The sequence below is a fragment of the Lichenostomus cassidix genome, chromosome 4 (genome assembly GCF_008360975.1).
Source record: "Lichenostomus cassidix isolate B80296 chromosome 4, HeHo_3.0, whole genome shotgun sequence".
Lineage (NCBI taxonomy): Eukaryota > Metazoa > Chordata > Aves > Passeriformes > Meliphagidae > Lichenostomus > Lichenostomus cassidix.
Window position 1 is genome coordinate 4,881,111 of NC_139484.1, and position 20,634 is coordinate 4,901,744.

At 41.3% G+C, this 20,634-nt stretch overlaps 1 long non-coding RNA gene across 1 annotated transcript; it reads left to right on the forward strand.

Annotated features, from left to right (window-relative positions):
• The first annotated feature begins 154 nt into the window (after nucleotides 1-154).
• On the forward strand, nucleotides 155-7,543 carry LOC146437723 (uncharacterized). Its single transcript, XR_014851958.1, has 3 exons — nucleotides 155-355; nucleotides 5,005-5,184; nucleotides 7,292-7,543. It is a non-coding gene; the product is annotated as an uncharacterized LOC146437723 (long non-coding RNA).
• Nucleotides 7,544-20,634: the final 13,091 nt, after the last annotated feature.

The window sequence follows — 20,634 nt, forward strand, 5'->3', positions numbered from 1 at the left end:
ATGATTCTATGGTTCTATGACTATATGATTCTATGATTCTATGATCTATGAATAGAAAGAAGCATTGGGCTGCTTCCCTACAACTATTTGGACCAAATTTGTCTGAAAAGCTGTGTGAAAGGTGCTGTGAGACGTCTGCAAAGAGCCAATACAGCAAAGATGATGAGGCTGTGATAATGTCACTGCACAGGAGTAGTTATCAGACAGCTGGGGCTCCCCAGAAGACCTCCCTTCAGCATGCAGCCCCCTGAAGGAGCACTACTGAGTGAAAAATTAGAGTTTTAATGTCAGCTTCTGGTTGTGAAGAAGAGGCCATAATAGCAGAAATGGCCACAATTCAGCTGGTGGTCAACAGGTCTAAGTGCCTTTTACAAAAGCGGTGTAATATTTTCATTAGTATCTAGCCTGAGGTGGTGTTCAGCAGAAATTAATTCAAATAGTTATTTATATATTTTTGCTCTATGTATTTTAATATAATTCAAGCATTTTCTCTTGCCTCTTCCATTCTTCTCTGTAGAAAAAGGGACAGGAAGGTTGAAGAACCAACTATGTTGCATAACTCCCTGACTATCTCTTGCTGGTTCTCCTGTCAATAAAAACCAGTGCCCCAGAGTGCTTCTTTGGTTTGACTTACGTGTTTGAAGGTCTCTTTTGGAGGAATAGTGAAGAGATAACCTAATTAAATCTGCTGCCTCTAACAACACGTAGATGCAAATAATGATAATTTGTTTTTTGCAGTCAGATTTTGTTTTTTAAACTCACACTACTGATGTCTGATGTGAGTGGGATTTTTCAGAAACCCAGTTGGTATAACTCTATTTTCACTGCATTTCCTGCATTTCACTTGCATTGCACTGAAAAGATTACTCTTATATATGCTCACTTATCATAACAAGTTTCTGAAGGAACACGGTGTTGCTAATTCATTTACACAATCAATTCTCACACTATCTCTTTGATGTCACAGGCAGGTATGTGAGCTCATTAGAGCCATAAATAATTTGGCAAACTAAAGAGATAAAAGTCTTTTTAACACATTTGAATGATGAATAGGAAGGAAAACCTGTGACCATCTTTGAAAACAGCAACTTTCAGATTTAGATAGATCAGTTAGTTTAGAAAGGCTTTAAAAAGTGAATATTACTAAGTTAAAATCAGTTTTCTTATTCAGGTATGTGGCATAATGACAAAAAAAAATGTAGAGTGACTATATTGAAGGAATGGTGATCTGTATCTGCCAGTTACTTATTTTATATATATTCAAACCCAATTTATGAAGTGCAGCTAAGAATTAATAGCTCGTCTTCTAAAATAAAAATTGTGTACTCTCAATTGCTTGTATTTCACTTTACATACAAATCTTCAGTTGCATAGAAATATTACATGCCATTGGTTTTGCTTTTTTTACTTGTGACTATTTTATCTGTTCAAGCAGAAAAATTCAGTCAGCAATGTCCTTATTTGAGGGCAGAAATAAAAATGACAATGAAAGAAAGCTCACTACAAGCAGAAACTTTAATAAAAACACTGAATTTTAATTAATTGATAATTACTATTCAAAACACTAGATAATGTCACTCAGCCTATCAGAATGCATTCCTTTGTGTAGAGAAACTAGGCAGTCTCTTTCTATTTTTGTTGTACAAGTTTTGAATTTCCTTTCATGTCACTCTTAATTCCACATGAAAAAGAATTTAGAAATTCTCTTTCCTCCTTTCTTGCTTGTAGACGTAGTATGTTTTAACATAATCATCGAATTAATTTCTTCCAGTAAAAGTCTGTAACTCTTTTGCAATTCGCCTTCCTCCTTTAATCCATACTCCTCAACTTAAAAGCAATGCATTTTTATTTTAAATTTTAAAATATTTGTTCTCAAAGACGCTTGTATACATGATTAAATAGATATCTGGATCTGCAAGGGACTGTGCATACTTGAATGAATAAAAACATGACATTTTTAATAGACTGGAAGTGACCAGAAAGCCTTAGAAAATTTTGATATGGCTTTTCATTATTTCTTTAATTGACACAAAGATAATTCATTTTTTTCTCAATGTTTCTTGTACCTTTCTTCCTATTCCCAAGCAACTATATTTTTTATAACTTCTCATTTTATTTGGCTTCTTTGTTTATTAATTTTTTGGGGAAAAGATCATTGCAATTAGAAAAGATCTCTTAGGACAGAAAGTAAAGCCCTGCCAATACAGAACAGCAACATAGAATATTGTCCCTTGTGTTTTACCCATTTCTTTTTAATTGTTTTGTGGAAAATCTAGCACATTGTAGAATACTCTCAAGAGAAAAAAGTGGAAATACCCTTTCTCACTCACAGTCAGTCATTCTTCAAATTCAGATTACATTGTCCTTTTCTCAGTTTGATCTCATTATTTCTAGGTATATCCCATTTGTATTTTTAAATAATTACTCTTGCCCCTTGGTGTTTACCTTCTCATTGCTTTTGACAGATATATCTTCTCCCTCTCCCCCCACTTAATTGTTGGTTATTCAAGCTGTACATATTTAATCTTTCTAAGCTTTTCTTATGCATCCTCCCTTCCAACCCATTAAGCAGCTTCCCCCCTCTTTGCTCCGAATTCCTTTCAGTGTGTCAAAGCACAAAAGCTGGAGCTGATTGCCCTTGTCAAGTGCTCTCCAGTTCAGATTTGAAAGGATAGTCTGATCTTTGTTGATTTGCAAAGAAATGACAGATCTCTCCCTTGTTTATGACAAGGTCCAGTTTCTACACACTGTGACTTTGCAAACATATCTTCACAGGGGTGCTGCTACTATAAAATTGCCTAAGATCAGCAAGGCTCTGGCTGATGTTTTATCAACTTAATTGAAAAACAATCCAAATTTAAAAATACCAATTTTCATGAGACTTTTTTGTTGTGGTGTAGATACCTGTGCATACGGAGGAGTTAATATCATGAAAGGAGCAGCAGGAATGGACATAATTTCATGTTGCTGCTTGAGAACTTGCCACATTTGAAAGGAGATGGTGAGATGAAATGCACAGAAGGTTATAAGGATAAAGTGTAATGACTTGGCCTGGAAATCAGTGTTAATCTCCAGTCATGAGCTGCAAAAGAGATTCTGACACACAGATTACAGCAGAAAACACAGACTATGCTAGCATAGCCAGTGATGGAAAATATTTCTGAAAATAGCAGAATTATTAGACTGGCAGTGTTTGCCAACACAACCTCTGTGAATTTTGTCTGATTCTTTGATTTAATTTGTTTGATTTAATTTTGTTTTTGCACTCAAATGGTCTTCACTTAAAAAGTCAAAATTTAGTTGGTAGGGTATATCTGAATTCCTATCTGTGGGTAGGGTTTATCTGAAAGCACAGCTTTATTGGCAGGTGATATTTCAGCTCAGAAACAGATGAGCAGCTCTTGCTGCTTCTCTGACGCCACTGGCTTCTTATGCAATCTAAATAAATTACTGAGAATGACTCTCTAAATCAGGGATTTGTATTGACCAGCCTTGAAAAAAGTAACATGTGAAAGAGCCAAGCTGGGAAGAAGATGAGAGATGAATTTTTCTCACTAAATCAAACAAATCAAGCAAACAAAAAGCCACCACCACCTAAATGCATTTGTAACTAACCATAGAGGTTATGTATTATATCCATTTTCTTGTGCTTATTTTTCAATTTCTAAAGAGATCTCTCATGTTTACTGGGGTGGCTTGATTTCAAAGAGGGAAAAAAATCCCAAATCTTAAAACTACACTTATAGGTAGAAATGTAATGCCCTGAAGCCTGTATATATATCAATATAATTTTAAATTAATATAAACATAAATATTTATATCAACACATTTTCTTCTGTTGCTACATGAACATCTTGATGAAAGCTTTAGTTTGTAGACTCTGGTACCCTACCATCATAGTGCTTAATGTTTTATAAAAGTCATTAAAACTACTGTATTCACATTTAAACCAGGTCTAAACATTCAATTTTAGTCCAAAACATTTAAGTAGCCTCTAAATGCATAAATACAAAATAAGAAGGAAAAATCAGGAATATTCTATCAAATTATTAATAAAATCTTTTTTTTAAATAAGGTTCTCCTTTGAAAATAAGAATATAAATAATATGTCCTGGATGTACCTTATCAAATATACTTGCTTGCCCGTGGATCTTAGCTTTTGAGATGGCTTAATTCTGAATCTTCTCTTAATTTCTCTTTAAAATATTCTTAGAACTCTGGCTTAATTTCCACTTGACTCTCTTTGCTCACTAACTCCTTAAGCTTTCTACTTCTGACAGATTACAAGGGTATCATTAAGTAATGCAAGTTCATGTCTTATTAGTAGACAATCCTGTTGACCTTCATTTCCCCATGTCCCATCTTGCATCCCATTTTAATGCTGGCAGTCTCGTTTTTGCTTTATCTGGGCTTTTAGCTCTGCACTTCTAAAACAGGCACAGAAAACCATGAGTGCTTCAGTGCCCTGATCTCACCTTGGAACTGTGGCTTTTCAAGGCAGGCTGAAGGGTGATGATCATCAATGTTTTTATTCCTTTGGTGTTTGTATTTATGTGTTGTTGTTTTAGCAAAAATTACTCCTTCCTTTCTGAGAAGGCTGCAAAGTGTAAAGGCAGAAGGAGTTTGTGCTCTCATTAACTCTGCTGAGCCAAAACATAGGAATTATTTTTAAGTCACCATTTTTAGCCTTATCGCCTGGTCCATTCGCTGGCTTTGATATTAAAGTTCCCGTGTGGAGCTAGTTTGGTCACACATACATTAACCTGTGACGATAATGCTCAATGGCAGTGGTGAGCTGAAGGTTCTCTGTGATGTTTCTCCTGTGCACAGCTCACTTTGACCTGGCTTTAATATGCATGATTTGATTGACCCCTGGCCGGTAATGAGTAAAGCCCTGAAAGAAATAAGGGGTGTTAATGATACTAATCACCCTCTGAATCTCTGTAAAACAAGCTGGTATGAAAAGGACACAGCAGATTTAATGCCAGGAACTTTGTTTTCTAGGCAGAAGGGCATTAAGCAGGCTTTTGCAAAGTACACGTTGTGCTGCCCTTTCATTTCAAGCCAATGAAGGAAGCAAAGGCATCATCTGTCATGGGGGTGAAAAGCTGCCAGGTATCTCCAAACCTCATCTTTCATCTGCAGGGAGGAAAACTGAAATTAACACTGCTGATATGAAGGAAGGTATGCAATCATATGAGTTCAAGATGTGGATCTAGATAGAGACATTCACCTTAGAATATGAAAAAGGAGGAAAGTGGAACTCTTCAGCTGGGTAAATCTTAGTAGTTCTATATTTATGGAAAGCAGTATCATAACTGTAAAACATGAGGGAAAAAATAATTCCACATTCCATCCTGAAATTTCCCTTTTCAATGTCAAATTTGCTTGCATTAGAATAGTTTTAATGGGGATACTTATTTTACCTCTTTTGAAACCTTTTTTCAGCCAGCCAGTATAAAGAAGATGAAGCTTTTGCATTTCTGAGTTAAAGAAAACTGCCTGTAATATGTCTTAGAAGTTGTAAATAGTCATGAGCCATTACCAATTGTTTTGTCAATACCCACATACAGATTTTCCCTTTTTATTATGTACAGCACATCTATTCAAAGATGCTTACACAAAGCACAGTATTTCACAATAATTTCATATTTTTTTAAAATACTGTCTCTAAAATACCTTTTGATTAAATGTAAGCTTTACATACCTGGACACTTGTGAAAATTAGCTGTCTACATAACCTAATTGTATTCCTCTGAAGTTTTCCATCAAGTGTTTCCCATCCATTCTCTTGTCTGGAAGTAGACATTCTGAAATACGGAGGAGCTGAGTGGGTGCAGGGTTATTCCATGCCGTGTGTGTCATTCCTGAGTTGCTGACAGCCACTTGAGGACTGAGATCCAGAGAGAGCAAAAGGCTGGTCCCACCCAAGTGCGATTGTTTCCTCGCTGGCAGAACAGATACAGTTCTTTCTTGTGATATATTTCAATAGTCACTTCTCTGTGACATGGAAGTGGGTTTTTCTCATATTACTAAAACTGATCAACTGTGTAACAAGAATTGTGTTATGATCTTGAACAGGTTTTACAAAAGGTGAAGAAAAGAGTGTTACACTGAGGGCTGATTTGAGGTGTTTCTAATATATCCACCCTGTCCTTCAAATGGGACCTTTTTTGTGTTACATCTAGTAATTACTGAATTAATGAATTCCATTATAAGGCAGACAAATTCATCGTAAGTAAATTTCTCTACGGTCTGACCTTTTTGTAAAAAATTGGCTATTGATGGTATTGGGACACCTGATGGGACAGAACAGCTTTGGAATGATGTGACATAGGCTTTGATTTCCTTGCTTGCTAGACATAGCAATGAATAATTATGGGGTTTATTCAATTTCTAAAAATATATTCCTAAAAAAAACCCAAAAACCCAACAGGTAATCTAGGTAATATCAAGTAATCCAACTAAAGTTCTCCTAGATCTTTGCTCTAGAGAAATATGTAGTTTTATACCATTCAAAGACTTCTCACAAGCTTGAAATCATCTAAATATTTTATCCTTACTATGCTTTATCAAACATAATATTAAAGTAACTGTTGATGTTTTTCCTGAATTGAGGAATATGATGGGGAACCTACAATAATTAAACAATAAATAACATTTTTTCTTCCCTGAAAAGATTTAATTTTACCAGCACTTCAAAAAAGTATTTTCTCTAACATAAAATTATTTTCTCTCTAAGATATTCCCTTAGCAATTGTGTTTTACTGTGCACGAGAGAAGAGGATGATATCACATATAAAAACCTGATTTGCATTGTGGCAATGACTATCTGCAGGTTTAGGTATTGAAGATTTGGCTCCAGCATCTCTAGGTGGGGGTTTCTGGATAGAGACTCTGAAAAAAAAAGGCTGCAGAAAGTCAGGATCTCCCAGCTTTTTCTGGTCATGTGCATCTGCAGCAGACAGGCTCCAAAAACATGTCTCTGCACATACAGGTAGAAAGACAGGTTTAATTAGCAACAGAAATGATCAAGTCCTTTGAAAGTTTTTGGTGATTAGCTTGTATGGATAAAGTTGTCGTTCTTCTCTTGCCTATGGGACACTGGTCTGCAGCTGGACCCCTGTGCAGCTTTGAAGAAAATAAAAAGGCAGCAAAGAGAGAACACTTCTTTTTGCCAACCCACAGCTAATAGAAATAGAAACCCTTGTCAAAGTCATTAAAAATAAAAAATATGTAAATAGAAGAAAAAAAAAAAAGCAAGGAATATATGGTTCTTTGTTATTGCTAGGGATGAGAACATGTCAACTTATGTCCCAAACAAGACAGAAGCATCAGAGTGGTGAGATTAGTTTGTATTTGTTTGATGGTCAAGGACTGACCAAAGAGGAGACATGGAGCAAGCAGTATTATCAACATCAGATCTCAGTGCTTGTTTGCAAGGTGAAACTACAGAATCAACATGGGATGTTGACTGTAGTTCCACTTTAATTATTTATGAGAGCAGGGAACACTAAGAAGAGGGATATCAGGATCCTGTGACAGAGGGGGCAGGTAGGTTGTTGTTACTATATTGTGTTTGGTGTGTAGGATAGGTGGAATTCAGAGCACTGCCTCTGTTTTGCCCCATAGTTAGTCAGAAGGATTGAACAAGTCTGCCTAGAAATCCCCTCAGAGGCCACAAATATAATTCTGAACTGCTGGATAAGATGAAGTCAGAATCAACAGCCCTTCTGTTCTGCTTCATTTCAAGAAGCTCGATTGTTGAATGTTGCTCTTTGAATGATTTTTTTTTTTCCTCTCATTGTGGCAAGGAAAAAATCAAACAAAATAATTAAAATTTGATCCAGCCCTTATCTATTTTTCCCTAACTGAACATAGCTGCCTTTTAACAAGTAAATAATCCTTCCTACCCTTGTAGCTGCTCTGAGTTGTTTTAAATTAATCATTTTACTTGATTGACAAACATGCTTACATCTTCTTTTTTTAGGACATAACTGTGTCCTTCACTTACAAAACATAATTATGTGATCGTGTTGGAAACTCCAGGAAAAATGTTAGCCCAAGAGTTAAGCCTGACTGTTAAACAAAACCCAGACTTTCAATATTATAACCTCTGAGCAAAAATTAGCATGCCAGCTCCCTAGGCAATCCAAGCACACACAAAGCACAAAGGATCAGGATTTCATCCTGACAGATGTGTTATTGAGAAAATGGCCACTCTTGGCTTGGTGATTATTTGCTCAGATGTTTAATCTTCACATGATAACAGAACTTGAAGAAACTAGCTGCAAAGCTGTTTACACGTGCCTGGAGCCAAGAGCACTAAGTGTGCCTCTATACTTTTTCTCTTAATAGCTGTCAAGTTCCTTTTTTTTTTTTTTTTTTTATAAACCATTTAGAGTCATCAGCTCAGGTCAGTTCAAGGCTGGGAATTCATTTTCATCTTCCTTTGATATAGCCATGCCCTTACAGACAGGTCCTTCCTTCTCATTTGCCCTCCACTCTGATATGGTTTCAGGTCAGGAGTGTTGGAACAGTTCCTTTATTTAAATTTTTTTTCAGTTTATTCACACATTTTGACACTTGTGACATAAATACCAGGATGGACTTGTCAGCAGAAGGAGGCTGGATGGAGCCCCATCTCTCAATATAGACACAGTGGGCAGTAGTTTTAACAAAAGAAATCAGAGACAAAGCTAACACCAAAACACGGTCTTGCCATTTGCACAACAGTGGTAATCTGCAACTTTTTAATTATATGAGTTGGCCTCCAGTAACTGAACACTTAAAAAATACTGTGGAATAAAATATGCATCTCAGACAGCTATGCATTACTTGCACACATTCTAAAAGAGTGCCTTTAGATGAGGAGACAAGCAGCACAAATCACAGCCATGAGATATGCTTGCAAACATGTAAAGCAATGTAGGTAATACATCCAGCATTTATATATAATTTACTGTTAGGTGATTAAGTATCAGCGCAAATGTTTCTCGAAGTAACTCCTAAATATTTTAATCTTTATTTATGTTCGATACACCCCAGTGTAGTTACCTCTGTGTGAAATGTTTGGCTTTATACTTTATCACACATTGGTCTCCTCATATTTATTTTGTTAATTTTATTTCTGATTTACTCCAAAATTACTGAGAGAGGTCCTTCTTATTTGGGAACAGTAGTACATCTCAAAGACAATTCAGGAAAACCTGGATGAATGGCTTCCAGAAACAGATATAATAACCTGAAGGACATAGTGACTATCTGTACTACCATTGTTTGGTACTTTTTCAGCTGTTTCATAAAATTGATAGAAAATTCCTTAGTGAGAGAATTTCACATGTTGTCTGTATTAAATTCGGACTCAGAACTATTGCAGTTAAGTAACTTGGGCTTCAATTCATTCACATTTCCAAGTCCCAGCAAAGCTATTCCTGCAGGTTTTCCAGACACGTCATAGGCAAGAGTTACCTTTCTTGGCGATTATGGCTCATGAATGGAAGTGATAGCAAGGACAAGGATGTATGGGCAGAAAAGATCAATGTGTAATTCTGACTGGGACACACGGTGAACGTGAAGAAAAAACAGCTGTGTGGAGAAATGTCTGGCAAAACATCTTAAATTTATACGGAAAAATTTGTTCGGATCTTAGTTCGTTACAAATCCAACTGCTGATCGCAGTTGCTGATTGTATAGCTGCTGAAACAACAACAAAATTTGCTGAAACAATAATAAAGTTGCTGAAACAACAATAAAGTTGCTGAAACTCACCTGTTTGATGCAGACTAGGTGTCCCTGTGCATGAGGGCAAATGTCAACAAACTGGGAGTCCAGCCAAGATGACAGAACAGAAAAATGAGATACCAGCTTTGCAGCACCCAAAAAGCATCATGGCAGAATACCAGAGTAGCAAAAAATTCTGAGTTTGGTCTGCATAAGTTATTTCATTGGATGTGATTTTTTTTCCCAGTTAGTGGAAATTATGTGTTTAAAATAACATTCTATTCACTGACAGATAATTCCTTTTTATGAAAATTGAAGCTGGAATACTTTGAGCAAGTCCCAGGAGTATTTTTTATCCAACAGTATTCCTATAAAATTATTTTTAATCCAATCATGTGCTAATGTAATTTAAAATTCATTTAAAAAAAAAAGTAATAGAATCCTTCATGTTTTAAGAAGAAAGGAATTTTTTTTTTTGCCGTCCAAAAATGGAACTTAGAAAATTTGTCTATAAAATCATCAAAGTGAAAATTCCTCTTCTCTGTCTTTTCTTCTCAACTCCACCAACAGAGGGAACAGATTTTGGGTTTGCTTTAGCTCAATGAGAACTCTAATTAATGGTGACAAATATAGCAATTACTATGCGAACTAATATCGTACAAGTATGTTTAATTGTTATCTTGTTTTGGTAATCATTTATCTTTCCCCAAATTTCAAGTTTTGCACAGTTAATGAATGGCTTTATTCTAAATTCTGTATATAGAATAGAATTTCTTATTCTATATATTGTTCACTAATTTCAGTGAACACTGGATGAGAGAATATTACTATCTGCATTTCAAAAAAAACACCAAAAGTCCTACTCTGAGAAAAATTGCTCTGCATGGAAACTAAATATTGTGATCTTTGTGGTTCTTATTTGGGTTAAATACTCAACAGTAATAAATAATGTGAATCTGGAAAAAAGCCTTGAGAACATCCATTATTTTCAAAATTAACAAATGAATGCACTTCTTTGGTCACACACTGGAATGAGGAAAAGTTCATTTTAAATTTTTAGGAGCAATGTAATAACAGAATGTTCCTAAATTATTCGCTGGGTGTTTCATTCTAGTAAAAAGACATTGAGAATTACTTTGCTTTTTGAGTTTTTTCTTGTATATTTATATATAGTTTTTTCCCTATAGAGAGAGACACACACACATTTTCATGCATATATATTTAAATACACAGGAAAATGAGAAAAATATGTATATGCTTGCAAATAGATGTAAATAACACAAAACCACAGGTGTGCTTGCAGGGTTTTTGTATATATTTTTAGGTTGAGACTTACTGATTCTGCTCAGTTGTCTCTCTACAAAACACCTTCTTCTCTCCACCACAAGAGAGTGCAATGACTTGTCTGCCAGTCTTGGGTGGCCTTTGCCTCTGACCTGTCTCGTTCCTCTGCAGAAAGAAAAGGCAAGAAAACTCAATTTTCTGCACTTGGCTACTCTTATAAGCAATTAAAATAATATATTCTTTACACATTAATGCACAGAAACAAGTATGTTCTTTACATACTAATGCACAGAAACAAGTATGTAGCAGAAATTATATTGCTTACTCATAACCGAAGGTTAAAGGCAGTGTGAACCAATCCCAAAAAACCTGTGAACAGCTGCTGTGTTTTCACTACATTCATTAAAAAAAGGGGAAAAAATTTAATCCTCTTTTTATTTTTTTTCTATCTAGTTGCTCTGCTGATTTATTTTAAGGCAAATGTTAGATAGATTTAAAGATATATCCTTTAGTATTTAATCAGTTTTTTAGTGATGCTCCACTCCAGATGTGTATTGGTTCATAGTGCCTCCCCCATGCAAAACACCTGGAAGTCTGGAGAAGAGCAAGAAAAACTCTCCATTTCAGTCTAAACAGTAATTAAGTTGTAAGCCAGAGATCTCTTGCTCGTAAAACCTAGAAGTGTTTTTCCTGCCTATTTTCACCTTCTCCGTGTCAATGCATTTAAATAAATCTTTATTGCAGTAGCAGTGTCCTGGTCATGACCTGCTGCTGTTTATGTTGCATAACAGCTTTCCTTGGTTGCTCTTTAGTCTTGGAAACCTTCACCATTCAGGCTGAAAATTCTCTTTGTTCTCTGCCTGGGGTGGGATGAAAAAGCATTTGTGCCATTTGTCAGTGAAGGTGAATAAACCAACAACTCTTTTAATTGCAAAATTATTGCATCTGACCAGTTAGGTATTTTCATTGTTGTTTTTTGTCTTTTGTTTTATCTGAAACACAACATTTCAGGAGTCATTTTCTTTTGCCAGTTGCTGCTGTATAGACACTGAATCACATTCCTGAGGATTACTGCAGTTTTCTGCACTTCATACTCCTTTTATAGTGCAAATTCATATCCATTTGGTTGTGAGGTAAAGAACTGGGAGGGGAAGGTCTTGTCAGAAAAGCAATAAAGAAAACTGAGGGTACTTGGGTTTAGTTTCTAACACAGCTATGCATGTTTTGAATGGCCAGGATGCTCAGGGACAGATCTTTCAAAGGCACCTGAAGACTTTCTGAGTGCAACTCGCTTTTTGGAAAACAAAAGTCACAGTTTTCTTGTCTCAGAATACTTTCAAGGTATATTTGGCAACTCCTGGGGAAAAGGAGCATGTAATAGATTTTCATATATTCCACTGAAATTAATTTGTAAAAATGAAGGTGACAATGCCTCCCTTCTTTCCTCTACCTTGTTACTTTGTGAAATGAGTTGTGTTTTATTGTGTTTGCTCAGTACAATGAAGCTGAGAGCTGAAAAGCAATCTGCTGAATAGTAATGGTGATACCATGGACAAAATTATACTTCTTTTTTGTCCATTTTGTCCATTTCACAGTCTGAAGGAAGAGGGTCTCAAATGGTGAGTTGCTCAAGGGCACCAAATGCCACAGGAGGAATCGATGGCTGGGTGTTTCCACAGACCACTGAAACTCAGCCAATTTAATAGAGGGACTGCATTAACTATGGACTTGATTTAAATCATGAGCTTAAAACTCCAATTAGGAAAACATTCGAAAACATGCTTAAGTCCCATCACTGGTCGGGATTCAACTTTCCACTGAACTTCATCTGGCATTTAAAATTAAATATGAATGAAAGGATATTTTTCTATAAAGTTCTTTATCTCCCAAAGTCAATCATTCAGTAACTTGTGGGTATCTGAAAGCAGCTTTGTATCTGTAAAATGCTGTACAATTGTTACTTCAGTAGTCATTGCCAGATCCCTTTCTGCATGCATACCCATGTGAAAAATATTTTAATATTCATGTTGCTGAGAAAATACAGCGTTATAAATTGAAACTAAAACCCAAATGAGATTGTCCTAAGTTATTTACGTACTGCATACTGCAGAGTATGAGGTTAAAAAATTACATTTCTAGTAATAAAAGATAGTATAGATTATTAACCATACATTTAATTTCTTTTCTTTATACCAGGAATTTAAAATTAATTATGATTAGTCCTGATTTTGCCTAGTAATTAAGGGAAATTATGCCATAGGTCCACAGGTTTTGGATCTTGCTGTTCTATATGCTTGTCTTCTGAAATAGGTTTGTACTGTTGAATATACATTATTAAAATCTTTATTCAGGGTTTCCAAAGACATTTTCAAGCAAATGGTGGGGGGGGGGGGGGTGTCTTGGTTTGAAAGACAGGTGTCTGCCAAGAGAGGCTGAACCCTCCCCTAGAGCAGAGGATGTGATTTTCCTTCCCCTCCTCCCTCCAAATTATTTAATTTAATAAATCAAGGGCTTTCAGGCAAAGGTATGGGAAAAAAGGAGTATCAGTTCTTTACTAGTATCTATAAACAAACAATAACAATAATAGCAAGCCACAACTAGAACCAGAAAACCAAACAGCAGATAATGTGAGCTGCTGAACTGTCTCCCGTGTGGTGTAATCACGGTTGCAAGCAGCAGGGGCGCTGTTGAGCTCCCGGCCGGCCAGGGCAGGTGCGATGACTCCCGAGCGGCTGTAGGTGGCGCTGTGGCGCAGGGTCAGGTCACTGTCCGGCAACTGCAATGGCGACGGGCTGAGGAACACGCAGCGCAGCAGGAATAGCTCAGGGCAGCGAGGGAACAGGGCAGCAGGAGCAGGCGCTCTCTCTCTCTCTCCGGCCAGCGAGAATTTCTACAGTCACAGCAAACGCTGTGGTCTGATGCGGCAGAGGGCGGGGGCAGGCAGCAGAGGCAGCCGGACTCTCCCGGCAGTAGCCACGAGGGAAACGCAGCCCGGGGGGGGGGGGGGGGGGAAACGTGCCCTTCCCCGTGAGGAGAAAAGTTGAATCAAAGCTCACCCAGCCAGGAGGGAAGAGAAACAGGGCACAGTTGGATCTCCTCTGGTAGCAGCTGGAAAGCCAGGAGGCAGCAGCCTCTCCCCTCAGCATCCGAACCACGAGAGAGCGTGTTCCCCAGCAGGCTCTCCCTTACCTAGCCCTGCCCAAAACCTAGCCATTGTCTTTTACAAAAGGCTTGATCACTCTGAACATCGGACCATTTGTAACCTGGCAACAAGAATGGGAAGGAATTCTCAACCCCCAACATAATCCACCCGGAATTTTTTCCCATTCCAACACGTTACATTGAGCTTAAACATTTAGATTATATACACACATGCATTACTCTAATTATATACATATATACATACAGATATGGATACACGCACAGTGTTATGGACAATTCAACCCCAACTAAGGTCTCCCTGAGGTATGCATCGTACTTCTCCATCCTTTTGCATCACCCACCAGGTACACCCTGGACCCTGAGCGAAAACAACCCCACGGGTGGGTCTGTCTTTGCCTGAGGTAGAATCAATCCAAACAGTTTTCCCTAGCATGCCTCTCATGTGTACCACTGGAACTTTATCCCCGTCTGCTGTTTGCAGGGGTTCAGATTGAGCAGGGCCAGCTCGGTTGGTGGAACCTTGGGTGTTAACTAGCCAGGTGGCCTTGGCTAAATGTTGTTCCCAACCTTTAAAAGTCCCCCCGCCTAAAGCTTTCAAGGTGGTTTTTAGCAGACCATTGCATCGCTCCACTTTGCCAGCAGCAGGTGCATGATAAGGAATGTGGTACACCCACTCAATGCCATGTTCCCTAGCCCAGGTGTTTATGAGGCTATTTTTAAAATGAGTCCCGTTGTCTGATTCAATTCTCTCAGGGGTACCATGCCTCCACAGGACTTGATTTTCAAGGCCCAGGATGGTGTTACGGGCAGTGGCGTGAGGCACAGGGTAGGTTTCCAGCCACCCCGTGGTGGCTTCTACCATTGTGAGCACGTAGCGCTTGCCATGACGGGTTTGAGGCAGTGTGATGTAATCGATCTGCCAGGCCTCTCCATACTTATATTTAGACCACCTTCCACCATACCACAGGGGTTTCACCCGCTTGGCTTGCTTGATGGCAGCACACGTCTCACAGTTATGGATTACCTGGGAGATACAGTCCATGGTTAGATCCACCCCTCGGTCTCGTGCCCACTTATAGGTGGCATCTCTGCCCTGATGACCTGAGGCATCATGGGCCCAACGAGCTAGGAACAGCTCCCCCTTGTGTTGCCAATCCAAATCTATTTGTGACACTTTTATCTTTGCAGCTTTATCCACCTGTTCGTTGTTTCGGTGTTCCTCATTAGCTTGGCTCTTGGGGACATGGGCATCTACATGACGGACTTTCACAGGTAGTTTCTCCACCCTAGCGGCAATGTCCCGCCATTCATCAGCAGCCCAGATTGGTCTTCCTCTACGCTGCCAGCTGGCTTTCTTCCACCTTTCCAGCCAACCCCATAGAGCATTGGCTACCATCCATGAATCAGTGTAGAGGTAAAGCTTTGGCCACTTCTCTCTTTCAGCAATGTCCAGGGCCAGCTGAACGGCTTTGAGTTCAGCAAGTTGACTCGATCCCCCCTCTCCTTCTGTAGCCTCTGCGACCCGTCGGGTGGGGCTCCATACAGCTGCTTTCCACTTCCTATTTGCCCCCACAATACGACAGGAACCATCAGTGAACAGAGCGTAGCGTGTTTCATCTGGTGGCAGTTGGTTGTAAGGTGGAGCTTCCTCTGTGCGAGTCACTTGTTCCTGCTCCTCTTCATCCGTGAGGCCAAAGTCTTCACCTTCGGGCCAATTTGTAATTATTTCTAAGATCCCAGGGCGATTCGGGTTTCCAATACGGGCGCGCTGTGTGATGAGAGCAATCCATTTGCTCCACGTAGCATCGGTGGCATGGTGGGTTGAGGGAACCTTTCCCTTGAACATCCACCCCAGCACTGGCAGTCGGGGTGCAAGGAGAAGTTGGGCTTCCGTACCAATTACCTCTGAGGCGGCTTGGACTCCTTCATAGGCTGCTAGGATTTCCTTCTCGGTGGGAGTATAGTTGGCTTCAGACCCTCTGTAACTTCGGCTCCAGAATCCCAGTGGTCGACCTCGAGTCTCGCCAGGCACCTTCTGCCACAGGCTCCAGGACAGACCATTTCCCCCGGCTGCAGAGTAGAGCACATTCTTCACTTCTGGTCCTGTCCTGACTGGGCCAAGGGCTACTGCATGAGCGATCTCCTGCTTGATCTGAGCAAAGGCTTGTTGCTGTTCAGGGCCCCAGTGGAAATCGTTCTTCTTGCGTGTCACCAGGTAGAGAGGACTCACAATTTGGCTGTACTCGGGGATATGCATCCTCCAGAAACCTATGGCGCCTAGGAAGGCTTGTGTCTCCTTCTTGTTGGTTGGTGGGGACATCGCTGTGATCTTGTTGATGACTTCGGTAGGAATTTGACGTCGGCCATCTTGCCACTTCACTCCTAGGAACTGGATCTCTTGGGCAGGTCCTTTGACTTTGCTCTTCTTGATGGCGAAGCCGGCTTCCAGGAGAATTTGGATGATTTTCTCTCCTTTCTCAAACACTTCTTCCGCTGTGCTCCCCCACACAATGATGTCGTCGATGTACTGCAGGTGTTCCGGAGCCTCACCCTTTTCCAGAGCGGCCTGGATCAGTCCATGGCAGATGGTGGGACTGTGCTTCCACCCCTGGGGCAGTCGGTTCCAGGTATACTGCACGCCCCTCCAGGTAAAAGCAAACTGAGGTCTGCACTCTGCTGCCAGAGGAATGGAGAAAAATGCATTTGCAATGTCAATAGTGGCATACCACTTTGCTGCCTTGGACTCTAGCTCATACTGGAGCTCCAGCATGTCTGGCACAGCAGCACTCAGAGGTGGAGTCACCTCCTTCAAGGCACGATAGTCCACAGTCAATCTCCATTCTCCGTCAGATTTGCGCACAGGCCAGATGGGGCTGTTAAAGGATGAATGGGCCTTGCTGACCACCCCTTGGCTCTCCAGCTCACGGATCATCTTGTGGATGGGAACCACAGCATCTCGATTAGTCCTGTATTGCCGGCGGTGCACTGTCGAGGTGGCAATTGGTACTTTTTGGTCCTCCACCTTCAAAAGTCCGACTGCAGAAGGGTTCTCTGATAGACCAGGCAAGGTGTTCAATTGCCTCATGCCCTCTGCCTCGACAGCAGCTATTCCAAAAGCCCACTTGAGTCCTTTCGGGTCTTTGAAATAGCCGTTACGGAGGAAGTCTATGCCCAGAATACATGGAGCCTCTGGACCAGTCACAATGGGATGTTTTTGCCACTCCCTCCCCGTCAGGCTCACCTCGGCTTCAACCAGGGTCAACTGCTGTGATCCCCCCGTAACCCCAGCAATAGAGATAGATTCTGCTCCCGTAAGTCCCGATGGCATTAGGGTACACTGCGCACCTGTATCAACTAGCGCTTCATATTTTTGTGGCTCTGATGCGCCAGGCCATCGAATCCACACAGTCCAAAAAACACGGTTTTCCCGTACCTCTACCTGGCTAGAGGCAGGGCCCCTCTAGCACTGGTCATCATTCCCTTCCTGATCATACATTTCAGAGGTTCCTTCAAGGGGATCTGACCCATCATCTTCCTTTCTATTGTACCTAGCAGGTCGGCCACGGGAAGCTGAGGCTACCTTCGCTTTAGCAGAACCCCCTTGGCCAGCATTTCTCTCCTTAAGCTGACGCACCCGTGCTGCCAGGGCAGTAGTGGGCTTCCCATCCCACCTCCTCATGTCTTCCCCATGGTCATGCAGAAAAAACCACAACTCAGCTCGTGGGGTGTACCCTCTCTCTCTAGCTGGGGGGCGTCGGGCTCTGGTATCGGGGCCTGTGACTCTCACTGGTGCCACATTAATCCTCCTCATCTCGTCCCTAATTTCCTCCCTCAGGTCCTTCATCTCCTCTTTAATCTCCTTCCTGAGGTCTTTAACCACAGCAGAGACCTGAGCCTGCATTGGGTCACTGATCACACTTGCATAATACCTGAGCCTGTCAACTACTGAACCCACCGTCTCTCGATTGCCAGCAACATTAATAGTTGCAAGGTAAGGGGCATGATGGTCTGGCCCTCGCCTTATAAAGTTCCACATCATTGGCGTGGTGCACCTGACCTTATCAGGGTCATTTTCGTGCTGTCCATCCCCCCCAAAGAGCATCTCCATTATGGCTGCTTCTCTCAGCCGTTGGATCCCTTCCTCAATGGTCTTCCAGGACAATTTACGGTAGGGATCATGCATTTGGTCTTTGTCGTCAAACTTCTCTCTTACACCCATTAAAAGCCTCTCCCAGAGAGAAAGGGGCCCTGTCTCCCTCGCGAACACTTTGTCAACAGCCGGGTCTTGGGCCAAGGGTCCCAAATTCTTTGCTTCATTATTATCCAGCTGCACTCCTCGGCCCATAAGGTCCCAAACCCGAAGTAACCAGGTTAGGAAGGCTTCGTGTGTCCGTCTCTTAACATCATCTCGCAGCTTACGGAGAGTATCAAAGTTGAAGGACTCAGTGATGATTATGGGCTCGGATTCTACTGCTGGTTGTGAGGGCAATGGCTCCCCATCATCATTAACTGGGCGTACTGATTTGGTCTTATACTTTGTACGCACCAGAGGGGCAACTTTGGCTGGCTGTGGCTGCTCTTGGGATTCAGCTGGAACCTGGATGGTCGTAACATCTGTAGGTTCCACTGCTGCACCATCAGACTCTTTCCCTTTGGGGCGAGAAGAGGGTTTTATACCTGCTAGGGAGATGTATTCCTTCAGCAGCTGGTGTATTCTGTGTATCATCTCCTCCACTAGCACCCCCACCCATTCTGGACGGTTTGTTTCTGAGGCAGGCTGTTGGACAGAGTCAGGCTGTGGGGTATCCCCAGGCTCTGCAACAGCCTTGGGCTCTGTGGCTGCATCCCTATTCCCTGGCACAGGTGTTGGAATGGTTACCCAGGGTATTTTCACCTTATCCCGGAATGCAAGGTAGGATAAACCTATCAGCCACAGCAAAACCAGGCACTGTATGATATCATAAGCATTTAGAGAATTTCCAAACCTTTCGAGCATTAGTTGAGTAGGCCCAAAATAATGAATAAAAGGTTGAGAGGAACCTTCTCCTGGTGTTATCTCCTCACAAAAGGTACCATTACCAAATAAACTCCAAAAACATGTACTGACGGTGTCAAAACACTGTATCCATGTGCCTGCCGTTAAAATGAACTGAAAGATCCAGAGGTTCTTCACCCTATTGGCCCATTGTGCAAACTGGATGACAGCCACAATAACCTTAGTTATAGGACCCATGTTTAGGTAGGGAGCTGCAAATGGGAAAAATGTGGTCACAATTATGTGCCAACCAAACCAGGGTATACTCAGCATAGTACCACTCAATGAGATTTTCATGTTCACCACACTAAAATAGGTCTCACAGAAACTGTTATTCCTTTTTCTTCCAATGCCTTCGTGCCCCACGTTGGGCACCAAGATCTGTCTTGGTTTGAAAGACAGGTGTCTGCCAAGAGAGGCTGAACCCTCCCCTAGAGCAGAGGATGTGATTTTCCTTCCCCTCCTCCCTCCGAATTATTTAATTTAATAAATCAAGGGCTTTCAGGCAAAGGTATGGAAAAAAGGAGTATCAGTTCTTTACTAGTATCTATAAACAAACAATAACAGTAATAGCAAGCCACAACTAGAACCAGAAAACCAAACAGCAGATAATGTGAGCTGCTGAACTTTCTCCCGTGTGGTGTAATCACGGTTGCAAGCAGCAGGGGCGCGGTTGAGCTCCCGGCCGGCCAGGGCAGGTGCGATGACTCCCGAGCGGCTGTAGGTGGCGCTGTGGCGCAGGGTCAGGTCACTGTCCGGCAACTGCAATGGCGTCGGGCTGAGGAACACGCAGCGCAGCAGGAATAGCTCAGGGCAGCGAGGGAACAGGGCAGCAGGAGCGGGCGCTCTCTCTCTCTCTCCGGCCAGCGAGAATTTCTACAGTCACAGCAAACGCTGTGGTCTCATGCGGCAGAGGGCGGGGGCAGGCAGCAGAGGCAGCCGGACTCTCCCGGCAGCAGCCACGAGGGAACGCAGCCCGGGGGGGGGGAAACGCGCCCTTCCCCGTGAGGAGAAAAGTTGAATCAAAGCTCACCCAGCCAGGAGGGAAGAGAAACAGGGCACAGTTGGATCTCCTCTGGTAGCAGCTGGAAAGCCAGGAGGCAGCAGCCTCTCCCCTCAGCATCCGAACCACGAGAGAGCGTGTTCCCCAGCAGGCTCTCCCTTACCTAGCCCTGCCCAAAACCTAGCCATTGTCTTTTACAAAAGGCTTGATCACTCTGAACATCGGACCATTTGTAACCTGGCAACAAGAATGGGAAGGAATTCTCAACCCCCAACAGGGGGGCAACAATTTCTAAGTGTTAACTGAGTGTCATCTGTCTTTGAATTATTTCAGTGATTGAAATACCTCTGGCACCTTTGGATCAATTGTCAGTGAATTCAGACAATAGTCAGGGGTGGGGAATGTAATCCTTTTACATGCTAAGAGA